Source organism: Phacochoerus africanus, chromosome 6 (assembly GCF_016906955.1).
Source record: "Phacochoerus africanus isolate WHEZ1 chromosome 6, ROS_Pafr_v1, whole genome shotgun sequence".
Taxonomy (NCBI): domain Eukaryota; kingdom Metazoa; phylum Chordata; class Mammalia; order Artiodactyla; family Suidae; genus Phacochoerus; species Phacochoerus africanus.
In genome coordinates, this window is record NC_062549.1 from 127,664,824 (window position 1) to 127,686,069 (window position 21,246).

General features: G+C 44.7%; 1 long non-coding RNA gene and 1 pseudogene across 1 annotated transcript in view; one reads left to right on the top strand and one right to left on the bottom strand.

The window, feature by feature from the left end:
• The window catches only part of LOC125130009 (uncharacterized), a 71,440-nt gene that overhangs the window by 14,850 nt on the left and 35,344 nt on the right, over positions 1-21,246 (bottom strand). The gene's annotated exons all lie outside the window — the stretch shown is intronic.
• On the top strand, positions 1,069-18,784 carry LOC125130008 (guanylate-binding protein 2-like; annotated as a pseudogene).

Genomic DNA, 21,246 nt, shown 5'->3' on the forward strand with positions numbered 1-21,246 from the left:
ACAGAGATAGAGAATGGAATGACAAACGAAGAAAGGAATTCCTCTCACTTCTATTCAGTTCTGTGAATATCCATAGAACACTCCAATCAGCATTTGTGGGCACATGATTTTTAAGTTACACAAAGCATATTTATGTCGACATATTTTTAAATTCTGACTCTTTCTCCTCATTGAACAATGAGGGTAATAATTGTTCAATGCTTTTCAAACTGGCCCCAATCATGAAATAAATAAGACTCATAAAGCCTTATGAGTCTTAAACTACACATGTAAAGAGTCTGGACTAGAAAGCAATTGATAAATAAGAAATATTATTATCATGATTGTTAACTCAGTAAACAGAGATATTACGTGAGGTGGTTGATAGCATGGGTTTTGAAGCAAGGGTTTTTTGAGTTCAAATCTTACTCAGCACTTGTGATTTTCACAAGTTATTAAATCTCCCTGATGAGAAATAACACTTTTATAAAATAGGAATCAATCAGTGACTGACGCAGAAAAAGTAGCTACACAAAGCTGTTGTGATAGGAGGATTTGTAATAAGACCAGGAGGGGACAGTCTAGGTGAAGAACTTGTCACTCAGTCTGAAACAAGTGGGCCAAGAAATGGAAGCTCTCCTCACTGTGATTCATTATTTCTTAAGCACTAAGTGCCAGTCCCGGGCTTAGGTGCTGAGAATTCAAACGTGTGTGAGCCATGGTCACTCCCCCTGACAACTCACATTCCTCACTTGCTAAAATGAGGAAGTAACCAGCTGCCCTGCTAGTTAGGGCAGTCGGACCCAGAAAATAGTCAGTGTTCCTCACCCCCATGCTTTTCAAACTGGCCCCAATCATGAAATAAATAGGCTTATTTTAATTGATCCAGTGGACTTTACTTTTTACTGCAAGCAGTCTCAAAGATATCTTCTAATAATACAGTTTAAAGATCCCAGTTGAGAAATCACGCAAGACTAATCTAGCATACCTCTCATTGGTTCCTTTGCTGAGTGATTGCCTTGGACTCAGCTTTCAGTTTTCTTTGAGTCTATTTCTTTGCAGGCGTTGCGTGCTGGCTTGTATTTCTTATCATTATGTCCTGAAGAAAACCCAGACCACGCCAGGACATTCCCAGGAAGGAATAAAGTAAAGCCTAAACTGCCAGGGAGAGAGAACCGAGAAACCAGGGCAGCTCAACTCAGAAGAAAAGGAAGAGGTTAAACACTATAACTCACATTGAAGCAGCTGTCCTTTTTTTTTTTCTCACCCTGAAGGATCTCTGCTCCAGGTAAGATGAAGGCTGGGTGGGAAGAGGTGTACAAAATGCAGTAAATATTCTCTAAAATGAGCATCCCAAGACAGGCTGCAGCTGAGCCTGATCTGGCACAGGACTCTAGATGACATGCTAACGTAGTCAGGCAGCAGAAGGCCCTGGAAGTGCCCGCTGCTGCAGCTCTGCGTCGGATAACGTTCCAGGAGAGGCAGAGTCTAAACCCAGAGCCTGGAATATTGTAAGATTCTCTCTTTCTTGACACTTTCTTTCTTTTTTCTTTTTTTTTTTCTTTTTGCCATTTCTTGGGCTGCTCCTGCGGCATATGGAGGTTCCCAGGCTAGGGGTCGATCAGAGCTGCAGCCACCGGCCTACGCCAGAGCCACAGCAACACAGGATCCGAGCCGCGTCTGCAACCTACACCACAGCTCACGGCAATGCCGGATCCTCAACCCATGGAACAAAGGCAGGGACCGAACCCGCCACCTCATGGTTCCTAGTCGGATTCGTTAACCACTGCGCCACGACGGGAACTCCAAACCCACAGTTTTTTATAAGAAAAAAATAAAACTGGGAGTTCCCATTGTAGCACAGCAGAAACAAATCCGACTAGGAACCATGATGTTGCGGGTTCAATCCCTGACCTTGCTCAGTGGGTTAGGATCTGGTGTTGCCGTGAGCTGTGGTGTAGGTCGCAGATGCGGCTCAGATCCCGAGCTGCTGTGGGCTGTGGTGTAGGCCGGCAGTGTAGCTCTGATTAGACCCCTAGCCTGGGAACCTCTGTATGCTGCGGATATGGCACCAAAAGGCAAAAAAAAAAAAAAAAAAAAAGAAAAAAGAAAAAAAAATTAATTAATTGGCAGGTCTATAGTCTATATTTGTTAGTATTTCAAAAAGTTAATATATGTTTTATCATGACCACTTCAAGTTACAAACATTGAGACACTGAAGTTAAAAAGATAATTTTTAGACATTACTGAAAGAAGACTCTTCACTCCTTTTAACGTTACGAAATTATAAAATCTTCAAATCAACAAGTCCTAGTTAAAGAGGTCATGCCTAAAATCATAGTAACAAATATACAGAGCAGAGCTGAGAGAGAAAACAAGCTTTGATTTATAAGATGATGTTTCATAATGGGAGTTTCATGACCTGAGATAATTAAAAGCAACACACAAGGTAATATATGTGGCAATAATAAGAATCAATCTTAAAACACAAGAAGGTCAAGATCTGGTAACAAATTCAGTGAAAAATAAACTGAGTGTTACCCAAAATCTCAGAAACTATGGCCAGATTGAAATAAGGATGCATTTATTCAAGGTTTGTCAGGACTGCACATGTGAGAGACCCAGATTCAGGGAGCACTTAAACTGTGTTCCTCCGCACGACATAATCGAAGAAGTTTGTGAAGTTCGAAATCATCAGACCACAGTGAGGAGCACAGGCTGTTTGTCAAGAATGATAACTGAGGAGTTCCCGTCATGGCGCAGCGGAAACAAATCCCACTAGGAACCATGAGGTTTCGGGTTCGATCCCTGGCCTCACTCCATGGATTAAAGATCTGGCGCTGCGTGAGCTGTGGTGTAGGCTGTCAGTTGTAGCTCCAATTCGACCCCTAGCCAGGGAATCTCTGTATGCCGTGAGTGCAGCCCTAAAAAACAAACAAACCAAAAAAAAAAAAAAAGGATAATTGAAGTTGGCAAAGTAGGGGCCGTTTTTAAACAACAGAATAGCTTGGGATTTGACATGGTCGTATATTTTCAAAGGGAATCTCGAAACACTGCTGGCAGGTGTTGTTCCAAATACAGCAGCTGATGCCCTTAGGTTGGATCCAGTTCAGAGAAAAGTCAAGTTCTCTGTGGTGCAGGAATGTGTCTGAGACTAGATCTTTAATGGTCACTTGACTCCAGTTTTGTCTGTCTGAACTGTGATAACTTCATTATAGTTCATCATCAAGAGTAAGATTCAGATTTGAGACGTCAGTCTTGGGTGAAAAACATGAGCATGCAGGTGCAGATGAAGGATGAGGGGAGCAGGGGGTGGGCAGACAGGATGGGCTGTGGCAGCGCAGCTGGAAGACACGAGGACCTCCATCTGACCCAGACCTGCCAGGAACAGACTTGGGAGAAACCAGACAAGGCTGGGTTAGCCTGGCGTTTGCGTGTCACATTACATTAGTAAGCCTGACACAACATTCTCCAGATGCAGGCTGCCTGCTCTATCTGCCTGACTCAGGAAGCTCAGGGTGCTCAGTCAAAGATCCAAATGTGAAGGTGAAAAGCATTGAAAGGAAATTTATAATCAAGTCAGAACATGTGAGACACAAGGAAAACTCTCCATTACCTGTAAAATGGGAGACAAGATGAGCTGGTGGAAATGCCATCTGGCACACCCTTCTGGAAAAGACTTTGGCAATATACAACACAAGTATACACTCTTGTCTTTGGACTGAGCAGTGATTTCCAGAAATCTATTCAGAATATACAGGGTTATTCAGTGCAGCATTGTTTGTAATTGAAAAAAAATTGTAATCTAAATGCCCACACGCAGGAGAGTGGTTAAATAAACATGGTACAGCACTTACAGGAGTAGCCACCCATCACAAAGAATGAGAAATCAGGGATTTAGGACAAGAGGGTGGAAAAGAAGGACTTAGGCGTAACTTCTCTCATGAAAACACACACATTACAACTAACTGCTGAACAACCTTCACCAAAATTGACTGGAAACTACCAAGAAAGATATCCTACAGCCAAAGACAAAGAAGTAGCCACATGAAGATGGTAAGAGGGTGCTTTCAAGATATAAGCAATCCCATACCCACCGGGTGGGAGACCACAGACTGGAAAGTAACTATCAGAGGGGGTCTCCCTCATGAGCGAGAGTTCCAACCCCCAGGTCATGTTCCCCAGCCTGGGGGTCTGGCATTGGGAGGAGGAGCCCCTGGAGACTTTGGTGTGGAAGGCCAGTGGGGCTTGTGCCCAGATGCTCCACAGGACTGGAGGAAACAGAGACTCAACTCCAGGAGGGTGCACACAGGTTTTCATGTGCTCTGGGTCCCAGGGCAAAGAAAGAACCCCACAAGAATCTGGGTTCAACATACCGATGGATCTTGGAGTTTCTTCCGAAAAAGAAGGGGGCAGCACATTTGGAGACTGAGGTCCACAGAATAGTCATTAGCATGAGCCCCCTGGAGGCTGACATTTTAGAAAAATCTGGCCCCACTCCTCAGGGATGAGAAGCCCAGGCCAAACAGCAAACAGGTTGAGAACACATCCCCACCCGTCAGCTAACAGGCTGCCAAAGTCCTCCTCAGAACACAGCCTCTAATCACACCCAGGGACAAAGTCACAACAACCAGAGGGACAAGACTCAGCCCCACCTACCAGTGGGCAGGCACCTGTCCCTCCCATCAGACAGCCTACAGCAAGCCCCGTACCAGCTTCATCCACAAGGGGGGCAGACGTCAGAAGCAAGAGAGACTATAACACTAGAACCTGAAAAAAAGAGGCCCCACAGAATCTATACAAAATGAAAAGACAGAGATGCTCTGAGCCTGGCAGAACATGGCATCCACTGCACTAGCAGACAAAATGCAGAATTTCAATCTAATCATGAGCAACCGTCACAAAAACCCACTCCACAAAATGACAGACCAGCACATTTCTACAATTTCAAGGTCATGAAAGACAACATAAAAAGTAGGGACCATAATGATGAGAGACGGCTAAGGAAAGTTAGTGACTAAATGTAATGAGGTTCCCTGAATTGGACTGTGGATCAGAAATAGTCACTAAGGGGGAAAGTGATGACATGGGGAAAAGGTTTATAGCTTAGATAATACTATTATATCAATGTGAAAAGCCGTTTCAATCATTGTTCTGTAATACAAGATATCATTAACATTAGGAGAACCAGGGGAAATGGTATATAGAAATTTTCTGTACCTGTTGTACAACTCTTGTGTACAGTTAAGCTCCTTCAAAATAAAATTATCTTTAAAGAGAACCAGTGGAATAGTCCATAGGACAGGCTTAAAGAGGCCACAGGACTCTTGAAAACATACAAGGGACAAAGTTCAAGGACACAAAACCAAATTTTAGCGCTAACTGTAACTTTCTCCCTCAGGTGACTAAACATTGTTTTCCATCCAGTCTCTTCCCTTGCAGATCAGGGGACACCCTAGACATGGCCTCAGGGGTGCACATGCCCGAACCACAGTGCCTCGTTGAGAACATCAATGGGCGACTGGCGGTGAACCCGAAAGCGCTGAAGCTCCTGTCTGCCATCGAGCAGCCCCTGGTGGTGGTGGCTATCGTGGGCCCGTACCGCACAGGCAAATCCTACCTGATGAACAAGCTGGCTGGGAAGAACAAGGGTGAGTGGCCCCAGCAAACCGGGCTGAGCCCCTGCTGGGCACCGGCACTCCCAGCAGGCAGGACCGGGAGGCCGGGAGGGGACGTCAGAGATGAGGAGGAATGTCGAAAGCTGATTTTCAATCCAAGAGTGGGCTTCTGACATTCACTTTATGGTGGATGATAAGAGTCAATGCTTTCTCCCCATTTTGCCTTAATTCTCTCTTTAAACCGTAAATGTGCTTCTTGGGAAGGAGTGAGGTAGTAATAAAGAAAATTAATATAAATAATAATAAACAACAAAATATTTACTAAAAAGTGTTTAGAGTGACATTAAGCTTATGATGATATTTAAGGTAAAATAATTATGTCACTTCGTACTGGATGTTCTTCCTTCCCTCTCCTTCTGGGTGTCATTAAGATCAACACTGACTATCTTCTCGTTTATCTCTTTTAATCTTGATTTTGTAAACTAATACCTCAGTTTCCTGATACATCTCCTGTTAAACCCCCACCTCTCATAATGTCTTGTTCCCCCGCAGGCTTCTCTCTGGGCTCCACGGTGCAGCCTCACACGAAGGGCATCTGGATGTGGTGTGTGCCTCACCCCAGGAATCCAGACCACACCCTGGTTCTGCTTGACACCGAGGGCCTGGGGGATGTAGAGAAGGTAAAAATAAGTCTTTTAAAGCCTACCTACATCAGAGCAGGAGCCTTTCTAGCACGGTCCCTCCTTCCCAAAATTTGGTTTATGCTTCAAATGTATCCTACTAATGTATTATTCTTTTCCTTTATTTTACGTACTTGGTGGTGGTCCAGTTTGACCCTGGGTCCAATGTGAAGCAAACCAGAGCAAGCCCCAAGTGGGAAAAGTCAACCCAAAGTATGAGAATAACAGGCTAATTTAAGAATTGTTGACTAGCTCGGCCACATGGAAGCATGGAGAGTGGTCAGGAAAGCCCACTGATAGGCTTACAAGCCGTGAAGGCTAATAAGTTTTTTTTGTCATTTTCCTTTAAAATCATAGGAAAATGTCTTGATGAGGCAGCCGAAGGTGCCTCTAAACCTGACTGGACAGTCGACACACACGTCTGACGTTTCACACTGGGAACCGAAAGAGGGTGGGAATGGGGTGGTCCACAGCTGGGCTACGGAAGAGAAGCCAAGGATGAGATCTGATGACAAGAGCTTCGCTCATCAAGGAGCTGCACCATTGCTCTTCTGAAAAACGCTTGTCAAAGGGGACTAGTTTAACTACGGTCTGAAGGGTTCCTCCCCATGACATCTGATGGGAACAGAACAGGATCACATTCTCAGGTCAGGAGATGTGGATGAATTCTACTCGCCACTACCATCAAGGCCGCATTTGCTCTACACTCTCATACGCAGTTAGAGCCGATGCCTTATTTGAATTTCTCAACACCATGAATTTAAGGTTTATAAATTCACGTGTGGATGGGGAAAATTTTGCACAGGGGTTGAGTTTCCAGAGTTAACTAGAGGCAGCTGGGTTCAGGCTCTGTCACCTGTATCAGAATCCTGTGCTCGCAGTCACTCTTCTTGTGCTTCTACAATGACTTCCAGGGAGACAACCAGAATGACTCCTGGCTCTTTGCCCTGGCAGTTCTCCTGAGCAGCACCCTTATATACAACAGCGTGGGGACCATCAACCAGCAGGCCATGGACCAGCTGCAGTATCCTTTTTGCGGTCTAGACAACAGGAAGTCTAGAAAAGAACAGCTGCGCTTTGTCACCAGTTGCAGATGTGGGCAGCTGAGGAGAATGCACTCACTAAGGAGCCCCCTCCTCCATGAAGCCAGTGATGCTCCGCATCCAGTTTACCCCGGTCATCGCCAGAGGCCCAAGAATTTCTGGTCCCGCCTGATCCTAGACACTCAGCTGCACAAGGCTCGCTAAGCCCCCTGTCTGACTTAATGATCTCAGGAGCTTCCTGTGTGGAGTCTGAACCGCATCTTAGTTCCCAGAGGGCAGGGAGAGACCTAAGCAGAAGGCAGATCGCTTCAGAAGGCAGGAGGCAGGCTAAATAAAGGAGAGCATTGACTGAGGAGTCTTGTCTTGGGTGGCTGGAGAACACATAGATTTCTGGACCCACGCACTCGATCTTAGAATTTCTACAGAGGCTTCCACTGGGCTCAGCCAGTGCACGGTCCAGATGGTCTCAGGACCACGTTCCTGTCCCTGGTTGTCCTTAGGCAGCTTCCAGCAGGGGGGAGGCTAGGGGAGTGCACATCCCAAGGCTGGGGGATGGGGAGCAGCCTTCACTTGCCAGGGTCCAACTCAGGGATTATATCTGCAGTCATGGTTCATGACCTTCCCAACAAATCTCCATGGTCAAACCCTCAGCATCCTCTAGCATCATACTCTCATTCCTCAAATCTCTTCATCCTTGTCATCTTCTCTAAAGAGTTCCTTTGGACTTTGTTCTGTCTTTACCATGTTCATACTGTTTCCCCACACTCAATGAATGCTGGTGGAATGAAGGAATGAACTAATCAGGGAAAATTATTTGAGATAAACTTTGGTGCTACTCCTTTTCTGCAGTTTTCCTATGTTAGCATCTCAGCTATGTGACAGAGCTGACAGATTGCATCAGGGCAAAATCCTCATCTGGCAGACATGAGGTCAAAGACTCAGCTGACTTTGTAAGCTTCTTTCCAGACTTTGTGTGGACGCTGAGAGATTTCTCCCTAGAGCTGGAAGCAAACTCAGAACCCATCATTGCTGATGAGTACCTGGAGAATTCACTGAAGCTGAGGCAAGGTTATTGGGACTGATTATTGTAACTAAAAATGAAATTAATATCAGAATGAACACTGTATGTAGGTGCTGTAAATCATAATTTTACACCTTTGGGATCCAGCCTATTCTGTAAGAGGAAATGAACATATTCTGGATCAATCCACTTGACGTAATGTTAAACGACTGCCTTCTCCGAGAAGGAAAGAACGTTCATTTCTCTATACCTTTAATTTTTTATGCGATCAATGATTAGTTGATTTTTACCTGTTTTTAAAGGATTAGTGCAATTATGAATTGAAGGGTCATCTATTTGAAGCAGTTGGCATTATATTTAAAAAAAAAAAACCTCTCATTTTTATTCTTCCAGGTAACGATAAAAAAACTAAAAGCTTTAATGAAACTCGGTTATGTATTCGAAAGTTCTTCCCAGAAAAGAAGTGCTTCATCTTTGACCGCCCTGCTCAGAGGAAGTACCTTGTCCACCTGGAGCAGCTACCGGAAGAAGAAGTGAATCCTGAATTCAGAGAACAAGTTGAAGAATTCTGCTCTTACATCCTCAGCCATTCCAAGGTCAAGACTCTCTCAGGAGGCATCACCGTCAATGGGCCTCGTGAGTGCCTCTCCCTCCCTGCTCCCCACCTGGACCTTCCTACTGCCCACCATAGACGATAGACGAGGGACCAACAAGGGTTCCTTCTGACTATAAATAGAGGCTAATGATGACAAGGAAACACACCAAGGGTCGCACTGTGAATTGCACAGGGAACTAGAACTGGGTCTGGTGTTACCTAATCGTCACATGAGCAAGGTGACTAAAGAGAAATGTCTGGGATCCAGCTTGTGTGTAGTAGACCCCTCCCCCAACTGGCCAGCTCCCTATTTATGACATTTCCTCCCAGGAGAGCTGGGAAGATGGACAACCTCAGGGAGAGGCAAATCCTCCCTGTATGTGAGGCTTTTGTGCATCGATTCAGAACTATGTCAGGTGCCCAGCCACTGGCAAATCACAGCATTGTAATTCTACCCTGGTTCCAGCACGATGGGAGCAAAAGGTGCTTGACTATTCAATCATGGTAACAGCGAGAAGCATAATACATGAAATAAGAGGCTCCCATGAAAGAGGTCGCGGGAGGCAGGTGGGAGATAATTTGTGTTTGGAGACAGAGAATATTTGTCTCTGAAAGGGACACGTAAGCTGAGACCCTAACAATGGTTAGCAGTGGACCAGAAGAAGCGTTGGAAGAGCTCTGCAGACAGAGCCTTATCACCCGAGACGGCCCGAGACAGGAAAGATCTCTGGACCTCCAAGGTCATAAAAGAGCGTCAGTGTGACCTGAGGCAGCGCAGAGGGAGTGCGCGGGCTGGTGGGGCTGGGGACGTGTGCAGGGAGCCGTACCTCCAGGGACTGGTGCGTGATGTCAGGGGATTAGAGTTCGAGTCCGACGCGAGGATCCTGAAGAATCAGGGGCAGAGAGGCGACGTTACACAGTTCGTCCTGAGTGTTTTGTAGCCAACGTGTGGAGGGATTTACAGGAGGCAGTGACAGCGTGGATGGTATTTGCCGTATCCCAATAATAAATGGGGATTAGGCTGGGCTGCATCTACAGCAGTCAGGGTCGTCAGAGTGGACAGAATCCGCACATGCTTCGAGAGTCAAATCCATGCGTTTTGATGATGGAGGGAATATGGCTGTGTGGAAGGAATTCAAAGGAAGTGTCAAGCCCAACTCCAGGGTTCGGAGCCTAAACAAATGATTGAATAGCTGCCTGAATACCTGGAGGAGGAACAGCTTTTTGGAGTAGATGAGCTTGTTTAGAGTTGGGTTATTTAGTAGCTGATACTCCCCTGATGTTTCCAAGAAAGAGTATCATCCAGTTATTTAAATACACAACTCTAAAGCTTAATAATCAAGTCAAGGAGGAAATTAAAATATCATGGTCCTTAAAACTATGGAAAGAGAAGATCCAAGCTTGAGTTCCCAAAACTGCCAGTTGTCTTTTTTTTAATTGAAGAATGGTTGACTTATAATGTTTCAGGTGTTGATTCATATATATATATATATGTATACACACACACACACACACTTCAGATTATTTTCCATTACATGTTTTTACAGGTCTTGAATATAGATCCCTGTTCTATACAGTAGGTCTTTGCTGTTGATCTTTATTATATAGAAGTATGTAGCTGTCAATCCCAAATTCCTCATGTATCCCACCCTTTTCTTTCCCCTTTGGGAAACATAAGTTTATTTTCTATTTCTGTGACACTATTTTGGTTTTGTAAACAAGTTCACTTGTATCATTTTTTAAGACTCCTCATTTAAATGACATCAGTATCACATCCATATTTCTTTGTCTTACTTCAATTAGTATAACAATCTCTAGGCCAATCCATGTTGCTGAAAATAGCATTGCTTCATTCTTTTTATGGCAGAGTAGTATTCCATTGCATTTAGGTACCACACCTTTTTTATACATTCATCTGTTCCTGCATATTTAGGTTGCTTCCACATCTTGACTATTGTAAGTACTGCTACTATGAACAGTGGGTTGCATTAGGTTTTTGCCGGATATATGTCCAGGAGTGGAATTGGTGGATCATATGACAGTTCTACTTGAGTTTTTAAGGAATTTCCACACTGTTTTCTATAGTGGCCGCACCAAGGTATATTCCCACCAATAGTGTAGGAGAGTCCCACTTTCTCCACACCCTCTCCAGCGTGTGTTATGTGTAGACTTTCTGATGATGGCCATTCTTTCCAGTGTGAGAAGATACCTCATTGCTGCCAATGGTAACGCAACCAACCATCCAGTTTACCTGAGGCTGGAATTTCCTGGTATATAATACCTTCAGAACTAAAGCCAGCAAATCCCTGGCAAACCCGGATGACTTGATCCCCCTGCATGGAGCTCCGACGACAGAGTATCTAGGAAGACCCTCCTATTGAGGCAGACAGAGGACTAGTGGCCTGTGCCACGTGCACCCAGACACTCACACACACACATGGGAGTGCACATACACTCCTGCACTAAATTGTCTCCTTGAGCTTTTCATAGATGAAAGGTGAGGAGGAAAAGGGAGCTCAGAAAAAACAGGAGACACAGGAAGGCCAAGAAAAGATCAATCAAAGAGGTTGTCCCTAGTATCCTTATTCGAATCCATTCATGCCAACCTCAGAGGAAAGGGAAGCTTCAACCGCCTCTCAACCTAGAGGTTATCAAAACATTCCATCACTATTCTTCTCAAAAAAACTTTAAAAGTACTCTTTGTGACACTCAGAAAGCATGCAAAACCCTCTAGTTGTTTAATCAAAAAATTAAATTTATGTTCTCAGGACTAAACAGAATACAGTTTGCTCCTCTCTGTCACCAACTGAGAGTCACTACATTTTAAATTTAATTTTATTGTGTACTAAAGTATAGTTGATTTACACTTCTCTGCCAATCTCTGCTGCACAGTGAAGTGACCCAGCCATACACATATAAACACTTTTTTCTCAGATTATCTTCCAAATGTTCTATACCAAGGGATGGGATGCAGTTCCCTGTGCTGTACAGCAGGACTACACTGCGCATCCTATTCTAAATGAAAGAGTTTGCATCTACCAACCTGAAACTCCCCATCCATCCCTCTTGCTCCCCAACTCTCGTGGCAACCACAGTCTCTTCTTCACCTCTGTGAGTATGTTTATGGCCTGTAGATAGGTTCATTTGTGCCATATTTTAGATTCCACATGCAAGTGCTATCATACAACGTCTGTCTTTCTCTTTCTGACTTGCTTAACTTAGTTTGAGAATCTCCAGTTGCATCCATGTTTTTGCAAATGACATTATTTCATTCTCTTTTATGGCTGAGAAGTACTCACTATTCTTTTAAAATTCCCCTCTGCAGGTCTAGAGACCCTGGTACTGACCTTTGTCAATGCCATCAGCAGTGGGGACCTGCCCTGCATGGAGAATGCAGTCCTGGCCCTGGCTGAGATCGAGAACTCGGCCGCCGTGCAGAAGGCCATTGCCCACTATGAGCAACAGATGGCCGAAGAAGCTGCAGCTGCCCACGGAGACCCTGAAGGAGCTGCTGGACCTGCACAGGGACAGTCGAGAAGGAGGCCATTGACGTCTTCATGACCAAGTCTTTCAAGGATGTGGACCAAGTGTTCCAAAAGAAATTAATGGTACGTTTGTATTCAGATCCATGACAGACAGAACCATCTGGGCCTTTCTTGATAAGAGTTATCTACCCTAGACCCAAAGTCAGCAGCAGTCAGTAATATGGACTCACTTGCAAGTCTTTGCAAAAAGAAGAGAATGCTCCCAGCCTTAGTCCTAGAAACTGAAGGACTGTGACTGAATACGATGTTTGCAAATACTCGCTTCTGTTAATTTCCCCACCTCTGGGTGCACTATTTTAAGCAAACTGGTAAATCGTGAAACTGTACTGGTATAAGATTATTTTAGTTTCTTTTTCTTTTCTTTTCTTTTCTTCTTCTTCTTTTTTTTTTTTTGTCTTTTTTTGCCATGTCTTGGGCCGCTCCTGCGGCATATGGAGGTTCCCAGGCTAGGGGTCGAATCGCAGCTGTAGCCACTGGCCTACACCACAGCCACAGCAACGCCAGATCCGAGCCGCGTCTGCCACCTACACCACAGCTCACGGCAACGCCAGATTGTTAACCCACTGAGCAAGGGCAGGGGTCGAACCTGCAACCTCATGGTTCCCAGTCAGATTTGTTAACCACTGCGCCACCACGGGAACTCCTATTTTTTCTTTTAAATTTAGTCAAGACACAGGGCGTTCAGGTCCCCGCTAGTGATCCAGGACGATTCACTCCTTTTCGAAAACCCTAAAAATGTCTTGTGCTTAATGTAAGACCCCAGTAAAACGTTCAGAAAGACAGGAAGGAGAAATCAGTCCTAAGAAGGCTGTTTGAGGACACACGTCTGGGTCCTTCCAAGTCGAGGAGGGATTGTTGCTGACGAATAACCACTCGACGGTGACAGCCCTTCCGTGGCTGGCAGGGCAGGCGTTTGCAAATCACACCTTCCCGCCCTCACAGGCTGTGGTGAAACTAAACGGCAAAGGAAGGGCGGCAGACAGTGGACATCCTTCTAGACTGAAACAACTTGACGTACAATTTCTCGTCAAGACTTTAACGTTGGCAAATGTGCTATGAGTCTTTTGCAACACAGAAAACCCTGGGGTACAGTGTCCACCCCCTTCATTAGTCTCACAGAGAAATGCTAACTGCCATCTTAAGGAATGCATCTCTCTCACTGGCGCTTTTTAAGAACCTACAGAGGCGTCCCGGGGCTTAATGCCTTGCAGCACTGCACATAATCCTGACGTGAAATCTCTGAGATAGGTACACTTTCCCCCGGTTCACCAGGAAGGAACCTCGTTTCAGGAAGGTGAGTGTCACAAAGTCACAAAGTGGTGGAGCCAGGAACACCCTGCAGGCCTGCCTTGCTGGACGTGAGTGCTCTAAGCTCTTTCTGACCTGGGAGACTTGAGAAGTTTCACGGAGGACCGTGTCTGTGCTTTGAGTGTCATTCTCTGAAGCCGGAATAATACGGGAGAAAAGCTTCAGCTAATCACACCCAGCAGCAGCACTGTTTGGGGGGCACTGTGGACTCTCCCAGCAGGGGAGGGCTTGGCCGTGGTTCTGTGCAACAGTGTCTGCAGCAGGAGCATTTCCCAGTCTTCGCTGCGTGGTTAGCATCCTCGTCACGGCTCAAACAGGATGTAATTTTTTTTTTTTTTTTTTTTTACTCCACAGGAAGAGTTAGAAGCAAAACTAGTTGACTTTTGTGACCAGAACATGAAAGCCTCCTCAGATTATTGTATGACTTTACTTCAAGATATTTTTGGGCCTCTGTATGAAGATGTGAAGCAGGGAACATTCTTCAAACCAGGAGGTTTTCGTCTCTTTATTCGGAAGAGGCAGGAGCTAAAGAATAAGTACTATCAGGTCCCCAGAAAGGGGATACAGGTAAACCACCTCCTGTACCATCTCTGGGGGCTTGCTGAGTGGGAGCAACCAAAGTGTGGCTGGTTCACGGTGCCTCTGCCTTTCACTCCTCTCTTCCGTGAAGACATAGGAAAAATGGGAAGCAGGAGAGACTCCCATAGGACACCGCGCAGATTCCTCCTTGGAAGCGCAGATGGAGCCCCCAAAGGGATTGTAGGATTTATTCAATAATTTGGACATTCAGTCATCCATCAGTTATCTCCTCAGGCCTAACTATATGCCAGATATTGTCAAATGTCTGGGGTTAGGGCTACCAAAAAACTAAGTTCTCTCATAGTACTCATCAGCAATAAGCTTATTTTGTTTCAGGAAATGAATGTTTTTAACTCATTCAATCCTCATAACAACAGTCTGAAGGACATATTTTAATATTCCCATTTTTTTAAATAAGAAAATTGAGATACGGGAAAGTGAAATAACTCAGCTCCAAACGTACAGGTAATTAGTAGTACAGCTGGAATTGAGCCCCTGTAGTAGCAGATTCTGTGCTCTGTTTATGCTGTTATGCTCAGACTGTACCGGTTAGAATTAGGTTTGGGTACACATTATTTAAAAACTAAACAAAGTTTTTTAAAAGTGCGGATTAAGAAGACAAAAGATTCTTGCTCTCTTATAGACGAGATTTAGGGCAAACGGAGTCCATGTTGCTATGACAACTCCACAATCACCCTGTTCCAAGCTCCTTCCTTATTCCTCGCCAGCACTTAGCACACAGCCTCCATCTTCAAGGTCAATTTATGGTTTTCACTTTTTGTCCATACTCACTGCATGCAGAAGTCCCAAGGCAGGGATCAAACCTGAGCTACAGCAGTGAAGCCACAATAGTGGCAACACCAGATCCTTAACCTAATGAGCTACCGGGGAACACCCTCAAGGTCAGTAATGGTCTAAGATGTGTGCTGGGGTTTCACTCATTTCTTCCATGTTACTGCTGCAATAAACCCGATAAAGCAGAAGAGTAAAAGCTCTCTGGGTCGACTCTCTTTAACGTGATCTCCAAAAAGTACCACCCAGTGCCCTCTGTATAAGGGGTATTGGCGAGAATGTCATCATCGGGTCACCGCAGCTGCCAAGGAGGCGGCTGAGAATGTGCAGCATCTTGCGATGAGCCCACAGTGGGCTCAGGTGGAGCAGGAGAGGTCTCTTGCGAAGGAAGAGGAGGAGAAAATGCTGGGGCGACTCCAGAAATCACGATCACAGTGACTAAAGCCACGCGTCGGGGACAGACGCAGGAGAGGAAGGACGTGTGACCCGTGCGATATGCACTCGGAGAAGACCTCTCTGATGAGGCAGCTTCAGCAGACTCTTCGGAGAAGCCGGGAGGGGGTCCAGCGGACATCAGAAGCAGAAGATTTCAAGCAGCAGACAGGCCCAGAAGGCTAAAGTGGCTTATGTTTGAGCCGTGGCAGGAACTGTGGCCGGGCCAGTGAGAAAGGTGTTCAGAGGCCACGGGTAAACAAGGCAGTGCCCTAGAGGCCCCTGAAAGGAGCTTCAGTTTTACTGGAAAGAGTCGGAAAGTCAGCAGAGGGTTGCATGCATCCGAGCGAAGTGATCTTTCTCGAAGGAACATAAGAGCACGAGCTGCTCTGAGGAAAACAGCCTCTAGGGGTGCGCGAGTGGGAGGAAGCAGGGAGACCAGGTGTGAAGCCCATGCCGTGGTCCAGGGAGGAGGTGATGAGCTGTTGGACCAGGTGTTTGGGAGGCACAGGTGACGGGGACGGGCTCTGCTTGGTGTCAGGCTGCAGCCAGAGCAAACGCCTTTAGCTGATGACGGTGTGTGGGATTCGTGGGAAGAAAAAAGACATGAAGGCAGCTCTAAGGCTTTGAACCCATCCAGTTAGAAGACCGGATTTATGAACTTAAATGACTGAAATTGGGGTGATTGGGAATGAAGCAACTTTAAGGATGCATCCAGAGCTGGGTTTTAAACCAGTTTGGTTTGAAATGCACTTGAATTCTAAAATGGGTGATAAAATTAAGTCAAACTAACAGATGCATTGTTGGGTTTTACTTTACCCCTTAGCTCTAGTTCCTAATTTTAACTTTCTCTGCATCACTAGGCAGAGGAGACCCTGAAGAAGTATTTGGATTCCAGGATGGAACTGGATGAGGAACTTCTACAGACTGATCCGTCACTTACAGAAGAAGAAAAAGAGATTGAAGGTGAGAACAGATGAAAACACTGGACAGTGGGAAAACCCTTGAAATGCTAATGGTGGAGTTCCCATGTGGCGCAGCAGAAACGCATCTGACGAGGAACCGTGAGGTTGTGGGTTCGATCCCTGGCCTTGCTCAGGGGTTAAGGTTCCGGTGTTGCCGTGAGCTGTGGTGTAGGTCACAGACGTGGCTCTGATCCCACGTTGCTGTGGCTGTGGTGTAGGCCAGCAGCGGTAGTTCCGATTGGACCCCTAACCTGGGAACCTCCATATGCCTTGGGTGCGGCCCTAAAAAGACAAAAGACATGCTAATGTTGGTTCCAGCAGTCCACTGGAATATTGCTGTAGAGCAAAGAATAGCAGGGATGGGTCATAGTTCTAGGGGATGTTTTTCCTTAACTAGTATTGACGATCACCTGTCTTCTGATTACTCAGTGCAAAAATCATCACAAGAAGTTTCTCCATGAAATAATAATAAAGACAAGCCAAAAATGGTGAGAGGCAAAATAAGACGATAACAAGAAGTTTCTCCATGAAATAATAATAAAGACAAGCCAAAAATAGTGAGAGGCAAAATAAGACGATAACAATCTAATCCTCATATTTCTCTGATTGATTTTCTTCCTAAGTGGAACGTGTAATGTCTGAATATGCAGAAGTTGCAAACAAAGTGTTAGAGGAAATGCAAAAGAAGAATGAGGAGATGATGGAAGAGAAAAAGAAGAGTTACAAGGAGCAAATGGAACTACTGACTCAGAAAATAGAAGAGGAGAGGTCTCAGTTACTGGCTGAGATAAAGAGCGTTCTAAAACTTAAAAATCGGGTATTTAACTGTGTCACCTCCCTTCTGTCACCTTCCATTGTGCTGAATCAAAAACACTGCTTAGAAGTTGGAGCGTTATGTCAGTGGAAGGGCTCCTCCAGCCCAAACGCTACCAGGCATTTCGTGCTCTCACTGCTCCTTCCCCTGGTCCACGCTGTCGCTGAAGGAGGTCTACTGGCAGGACGAAATCTCATGGGTCCTTCATTATCACATCACTCATGAGCCAGGGCTGTTCACTGCCAGGCCCTGCAGGGTGGCGTTGCCGATACTCGGTAATCCTGTCCTCCTGTTACGTGTCGGGTACATGTTCGAGTGTTGCGTTTCCAATAGGAAAGTGTAATTTCATGAGAGATGAGTAACTTCTCCGGGTCCTCCCTTGTGGAAAAATATCGGACCTGTTTTCCCCACATGCTGGAGTCGACCGTGACTTTGTTTCTAACATACGTGGTATGACGCCATCTCTGGAGGCACCTGCATGAGTAGGAAGGCTTCGTGGCCATCGATGCATCAACCACGTAATTAAACACCCAGGCTGCCAGGACCTTCCTGTTCTCGAGGCCCTCCTCCCAGTCTGTGCTGAGTCAGGATGTCCACCCAGAAAGACAGTGTGGACCAGGGCAGGCTTGATCCCCACAGCTTATTCCTATCATCTCTGCCACCAGATCTAGGAGACTGCTACTTAATTTCCCGATAAAACATCTGCTGTGATTCTGAATCATGCAGTAACCTTGCTACAGGAGGTCACCCATCATTCTTCTTTCCTTAGATATGTATTTGGAGGTTCCCACCTCGTCAGTCAGAGTTGAAGTGGGAAAAAACAGTTTTTCCAGAAAGACTGTGTTGCACCTAAGTGAATGAGGTGAAAAAAAAAATAATTCTGAGCCATTAACATTTTAGAAACTGTAAGACTACAACATTTCCACAGCTAAAGAAAGCTCAGAAAAATTTTTACAGGCATAGGAGACTCAAGAAAGAATAATCTAATGGAAGTTAAGGGAGAAAAAGATTTTTTTCATTGTTTCAGAACACATGAGGGACTCATATAGGTATGAAATAATTTAGCAAATGTGGGAAATGTTCTGCATTGTGTGAGTTCAGTCTCCACTTTCCCTTTTAGGAGCAGAAACAACTCCTCGAGGAGGGATTCCTTCAGGAAAGCATGAATCTTCTTAAAGAAATACATATTATTAAGATGAGAAGGGCTGAATTATCCCTAAAGTGTAGCATTCTGTAAAAATCCAAGGAACAAAACCTCCTAACCAGCTTCCATCTGCTAAGAACAAGGTGAACCAGCAATTTCAAGATGCCAAACCATTGCCACTCAACTAAACTTGAAATCTTGAGACTTGCATTTTTGTTGACCTGTAAAGTCTGCAAGGATGAAATAAACGGTGAAGGCAACATGTTTCACATGCAGAGTGTGATTCGATTCATGGTTAATTACAGCATTAGTGATTAGTACGATCCCTAACTGGATCCTGTATTTGAAATGATGCATGATGACTCTAGAGAAACTTTTAATTGTATACTCGGGATGCATTTTACACCCAATTTGTAGATGTCAGTCGGGTTCTGTTTAGAGTAGGCTCCCCGCCAACACACACACACACACACACCACCCTTCTGATACCTTCAGACATACGCTCTTACTCAAGGGTTTACTTTGGTCCGGGGATGGAGTTGGAGTGTTGCGAACATAGGAAAAATCTTCTGGGCGTGAACAAAGCCCTGCAGCACAGTTAAGCATCACTCCTGCCAAGTGGGCACTGGGTCCCAGGATGTCTTCCAGGAAAGGAGACCTGGGACCATTCCCTCCAGGGTGCAGACGATGTGCAGTTAGTCCCCCAGGGGGTGCAGAATGCATTGTCTGTGGGCACTGAGAGGCCGCCTGGACCCTGGCAGGGAAAGGGCTTGTCCCTGTGCAAAGGACTTATGAGTGGGTGGCCAACCATTTCGATCCCTAATACTGCTTAGAGAATTCCTCTTCCCCATCTTCAGGCCCCCAGCCTCTCCTCTTCCACCCTGCTTTTTACTTGTTTTCCTTCTCCCTCGGTTCCAAGTATAACTTCTTCAAAGGCAATTCCCACCATTAGTTCATTACTCACTTTCAGATTAATGAATGGTCCTTTTATCAAAATAAAAGTTCAACTTCATCTAAATTTTAAAATATCCCTCTTAAATTTGATTCAAAGTTTCTCCTCTTTCTTCCACCTTCCCCCTCAGATCCCATTTATTCTCATACCAAGCCAGGCCTGACGAGGAATAAAGTGCTCACTGTGTCCACTCGACACTGTACTAGACATCCTAGACAGAGCAGTTAGGCAAGAAAGAGAAATAGAAGGCATCCAAAATTGGAAGGAGGAAGAAAAATGATGCATGTTGGCAGAAGAAATGATCTAATACATAGAATTCCATAAAGACTCAATTTAAAGAACCGATAGAAGAATTAGATAAGCTGCAGGATATAAAATCAACCTGAAGTTCTCATTGTTACTTGGGGTGTTAAGAACCTGACATAGTGTCTGTGAGGATGGGGCTTCCATCCCTGGTCTCCCTCAGCGGTTTAAGTCTCCAGCGTTGCCGCGAGTTGCGGCATAGGTCTCAGATGTGGTTCTGATCCTGCCTTACTGTGCCTGTGGCGGGGGACGGGAGCTGCAGCTCCAATTTGACCCTATCCCAGAAACTTCCTTATGCTGCAGGTGCAGCCATGAAAAGAAAAGAAAAATAAATAAAATAAAATAAAAGACAATAGTAAAATAAAATAAACATCAAAAAATTAGTTGCATTTCCATGCACTATGTTTTACATGAATGGAAATTAGAAAAACAATCCCACTTATACAACTGCAAAAGAATAAAATACTTAGGAGTAACAGTTACCAAGGAGGTGAAAGATTAATATTGTTAAAAGAGCCATACAACTCAAAGTGGTCTACAGAGTCTATATAACCTCTATCAAAATTCCAGTGGAGGAGCTCATGTTGTGACTCAGTGGAAACGAACACAACTGGTATCCATGAGGATGGGGGTTGGATCCCTGGCCCCACTCGGTGGGCTAAAGGATCTGCCATTGCTGTGAGCTGTGGTGTAGATCACAGACACAGCTTGGATCTAGCGTTACTGTGGCTGTGGCACAGGCTAGCAGCTGTAGCCCCGATTTGATCCCCAGCCTGGGAACTGCCATATGCCATTAATGTGGCCCTAACAAGCAAAAAAAAAAAAAAAAGAAAGAAAGAAAGAAAGAAAGAAAGAAAGATCAATTCTATAATTCATATAGAACCACAAAAGACCTCCAACAGTCAAAGAAAATCTTAAGAAAGAAAAACAAAACTGGATGAAACACACCTCCTCATTTCAGAATGTGCTTAACAAAACTACAATGTTCAAAAGAGTATGGTACTGGCATAAAGAGAACTTGTAGACCAATGGAATGGAACAAATTGGAAAACCCAGAAATAAATCTACACGTATTCAGTCAGCTGAACTTTTTTCTATTTTATTTTCAATTTTTAATGGAAGTTTAACTGATTTAAAATGTTGTGTTAGTTTCAGGTGTACAGCAAATAATTCAGATACATGTGTATTACCTTTTTAAGATTATTTCCCCTTATAGGTTATTACAAAATATTGAGTCTACTTCCAAGGAGGTACTTGTTGGTTATTTATTTTATACATAACAGTGTGTATATGTGCTAATCTCAAACTCCTAATTTATCCCTCCCCCTTTCACCTTTGGCAACTAAGTTTATTTTCTATGTCTCTGGGTCTATATCTATTTTGTATATAGGTTTATTTGTATCATATTTTTTTAGACTTCACATAGAAGCAATATCACATGATATTCATCTTTCCCGGGCTTACTTCACAAAATAT